Source organism: Mobula birostris, chromosome 9 (assembly GCF_030028105.1).
Source record: "Mobula birostris isolate sMobBir1 chromosome 9, sMobBir1.hap1, whole genome shotgun sequence".
NCBI classification, from domain to species: domain Eukaryota; kingdom Metazoa; phylum Chordata; class Chondrichthyes; order Myliobatiformes; family Myliobatidae; genus Mobula; species Mobula birostris.
In genome coordinates this window covers 22,591,136-22,595,902 of record NC_092378.1, presented here as the reverse complement: position 1 = coordinate 22,595,902, position 4,767 = coordinate 22,591,136, and positions in this window count along the sequence as shown.

The following is a 4,767-nucleotide window of genomic DNA, read 5'->3' as shown; positions in this document are numbered from 1 at the left end:
GACCTGGTCTGTTTCTTAATTAAGTCTTCCATAGCCACCATTCTGTTATCAAAATGTAGTTTTATATTGGTAATCTTTTCAACTGAGAACGTAAAAGCTGTACAAAATTTAGCTTTGGCTGGTCTGCTGCGCAACTCTTTTTAAATGAATCACCCATGACTTTAAACACCAACTCAGTTTCTTCCTGCGCCTTTGAAGGTGTCACCCCAGTTTTGTGTTGTGTGATACTGATGCCTTTAGGGCTGGGGTAGAGTGTCAAGTAACAGGAATGAAAGGAGTGAGCTGGAGAAGTGATGAGTCGAGGCAGGAGAGGCAACTGTACAGCATATACCCACTGCAGGTGTTCGGGAAGCATGTCACATACCTTGACTTTTCCCAGGGGCAGGCAAGATGCCAGAACTTCGCAACCCCACCTATTCACCTTTCCCCTCACCTGGTTTCACCTGTCAGCTTGTCCTCCTTCCCCTTGCCCCACCTCCTTATTCTGCTTCTTCCCCCTTCCTTTCCAGTCCTGGTGAGGGGCCTCAGCCTGAAATGTTGACTGTTTATTCCCCTCCATAGATGCTGCTTGACCTGCTGAGTTCCTCCAGCATTTTGCATGTGTATTGCTCTGAATTTCACCACACTGTCACTGAACTCATCCAGAGCTGCCACAGCCAGATCCTCAGCTATCACCTTCAAGGTCAAAGTAATTGTTTGTTTATTATTGTCTGAAACCACATGAATAATATAACTTTCGTTGCCCAACTTATTGTGGATAATAGTATGTACAAGACGGCTGAGGTTCCCCTGCGGATGGCGACAGGCTCTGGGGGACACAAGAATCATTATCTCCAAGGACACGGTATTGTAGAATTAATACAGCTGCTGTTGAACACCTTGCCAGGGTCTAGGTTGCCACGAAGTGTGCCAACTTTTCTTGGTGTACCTGTATTACCAGTCAGGACTTTTTATAAATAGAAACTGAATAGGCAATGTTTGAGACCATGGGCTGCATATCTTGCAAGTCAGTGTCTGGCTCTTCAGCGACTAACACCAGTTATCCATGATTCACCAGTACCTTTACTATAGCCAGTTTGCCAGGCCAGCTAATGCAGCTAGAGTAATCATGTACTGAAGTGGTAATCCAGACCTTGGGTAAAAAGATGCAGAAACATGGATTCACATCTCATAACAATACCTGAAAAATAACATTGCAGGTCATTAAAGAAATCTGAAATGCACAAGCAGGTAAAAGTAACCATGAAAGTAGATTAGTGTTGTATTTTTCTTCATGCAAGGAAATATGCTATTTGTATCTGGTCTAATCAATTAGAAACTCTTATGAAAAATGGTCTGTTCTTGTGCAGTATCTCTTTATAACTCTGGGCACCTGCCCATTAATATGAGGTACCAGCTTAAGTATCATGTACCTGGGTAAACTAGCCCAAGCAGCACGTGTTTGATGCCTATTTCAAGCATTGATTGAACCACTATATTATCCCTTGAATAATTATTTAAAATAAACAAAAGTAACTTGCACTGTCAAGCACCCCGTCCCTGTCCAGCACAAAAGGGGGGATTCCTGGGTAACCACCCATTTCAAATTGATTTCCCATTCCCATTCTGACATGTTAGTCCATGGCCTCCTCTACTGTCATGCTGAGGCCACTCTCAGGTTGGAGGGACAGCACCTCGGGTTCCGTTTGGGTAGCCCCCAACCTCGTAGCTGAAAATTGATTTCTCTAACTTTCGGTAATTTCTCCCGCTTCCCCTTCCCTCTTTCTCCATTTTCCATTCTGGATCACTGCTTACCCCTTCTCTCCTCACCTGCCTATCACCTGATCTCTGATGGTTCACTCTCATCTATCAAAATCCTTCTCCTTCAGCCCTTTACCTCTTCGACCTCTCAACTCCTAGCTTCTCACTTCATCCCCCTTCCCCAACCCACCAACCTTCATTCTCATTTTCACTCTCAAAACCAAATCTGGTTTTGCCTATCACCTGCAAGCTTGTACTCTTTCCCCTCGTGACCACCCCACCCACCTCCCACTTTCTTATTTTTGGCTCCTTGTCCCTTTCTTTTCCAGTCCTTATGAAGAGTCTTGGCCCAAAACGTTGACTGCTCATTCCTCTCCAAGGATGCTGTCTGACCTGCTGATTTCCTCCAGCACTGCATGTGTGTGGATTTTCTGGATTTGCAGCATCTATACAATTTCCTGTGTTTGTAGATTATATCAAATTTTATAGATCAATTGGTGGATATCGCAAATTGTTACACCTGGAGCATACTTTATAATGATAATTTACTGGATCCTATAGTATTTAGTGATGCACTTCAAATAGAGTGCTCAAAACATTATTTACCGTAACTTTATTTTCTTCCATGTGAAAGTTACATTCTGTATTTAATTTTTTTTAAAATTTGGACAAGGAATTCACAAATATCATGTACTTTTTTCACACATATAACCTTTTCCATTTTTTTATATGTATAAAACTACAATTATTTATACATTCTTAAGTACACATTGAGATGATATAAAAGGAAAATAAACATTTAAATAGATAATTATGTACTGTGGTTCTGTATTTAATCTTTAAATGCTTCTCCCCAGAGATGACTGGCAGGTTTTCTGTGAATCCAGGAGATGGCGCCAAAGAACTAAAAAACGTCTGTAAAGTCAGACTGTGGATTACAAATTCACTCTGAAGTTAAGTATTTGTGATGGTTGTTGTCCACAAATAATGTTTGACAGAATTTTGTTATTATTTACTCAACAGGAATTATACAAAAGTGTAGGTTATTAACAGTATCTCTGCCACAATTTTAACTTTAACGTATTTACAGTTTCTGGTTACCTTGCGTTATAGAGTTGGCATTGCTGTTATCAGTGAACATTGCTAAAGAAAACACCACAATGAAAAAGCAGATTTTAAAGTAACTTTGTCAGCCTTGGGAAACATAGGGGAAAATATTTCCTCAATCACAGATAAAAATCATGTGTGCTCTTTTTGTGATAGTCTGCTCTCCTGTGTTTTTTCAGGACAAAATCAAGAAATATGCAACTTGTTATTCTTCAGATCTCAGCAGAAATAACAATTTTTGCTGCCTGTTTATTCAGACACCATTTTAAATGTGGAGAAGGCAGGATTCACCATGCATTGTTATGCCAAATCACTTACCCCACCATCTTGGGCACTAGCCTGCAAATTACCCAGGACATCTTCAGGGAGCAGTGTGTCAGAAAGGCAGCGTCCATTATTAAAGACCTCCAGCACCCTTTTCTCACTGTTACCATCAGGTAGGAGGTACAGAAGCCTGAAGGCACCCACTCAGCGATTCAGGAACAGCTTCTTCCCCTCTGCCATCCAATTCCTAAATGGACATTGAAGATTTGGACACTACCTCACTTTATTTAACGTACAGTGTTTGTGTTTTTTCACATTAAAAAAATCTATTCAATATACATAATCTATTTATTTATTTATTATTTTGTTTTATTTTATTATTTTTTTCTCTCTGCTAGATTATGTATTGCATTGAACTGCTGCTGCTAAGTTAACAAATTTCATGTCAAATGCCGGTGATAATAAACTTGATTCTGACTCTGATTCAATGATGCAAGATCAGAGAGCATATGAATATCACTTGAATTTGATTAGCTTTTCAATAAATATTTCTCATTGTCAACCACCACATTAACGTGTGTTCCGTTTATGCAGCAGGCACTTACACATGGATTAAATGTCCTTTATGACAAAGAAATGATTTCAGGAGTGTTGCACTTTATAGTATCATTGAAACTTCCTCTTTTTCCACAATACCACCTTCAGCTGAAAAAAGGCCAGAGAAGTAAAATGGTAGCGTTGGACAAATCCTGGGAAATACAGAAAGCACTGAGTACTAAGCAAATTACAGGAAATGTGAAGAGAATGAATCAGCCAAACTTCCTCACAAGATAAAGTAAGGAGGTGGTGTTTGGGTCTGCTTAAAGTATACACTCTACTCCGTAAAGGAAGTGCTTTGCCTGCAAGTGCCATCTCTTTGATATCTGAATTTTGGCTTATGTTCAACCAATGCTGGCCCAGGGTTTGCTACAATTCCATAAACTTCTTCGGAAAGGAAAATGGGGAAAGTATTTGAATTGGAATCTGTTTAGTATTATCCAGTGTACTGAGATACAGTGAAAAGTTTCTCTTGTATATTGTTCATATAGATCAAATCATTACAGAGTGCATTAAAGTAGTACGAGGTAATGCAATGTATTTAATATTTCAGTAATATTGGAAATATATTGTTTGATTAAGCATTCTTTGTTTACATTATTCATTATGGGTTATATGTAAGAGGAATGTGAATGGCATACGCTATTGCATCACCACGTCATAAATAAGGCGATGTAATAATGTAATAATTTACTTTTCACTAAAGTAAAACAAAGTTGACACATTTTCCTGGGCTCCTGTGTTTTTCTTTTGATTAACTTTTGAAGTTACAAAACATAACAGTAGTGACAAGGAAATTTTAAAATGAACCCAAGACAACTACCTACTTATCGAAGTGCAGCATGCTTTTTCTTTGGAGGGTGAGTGAGATATTCAAGATTAAAAAAAGACAGAAAATGCACAAAATTGATGGATTCATAAACAGCAAGTACTGGGTGATAATAATTTTTTTTTAAAAAAGCAGAAATGACTGGCTGCAATGGAAAGATTAACATGTTCAATTGCACAATGGATGATGTGTACTGAACAAATTGAACAGTATCTTGAAGTAAATGAAAT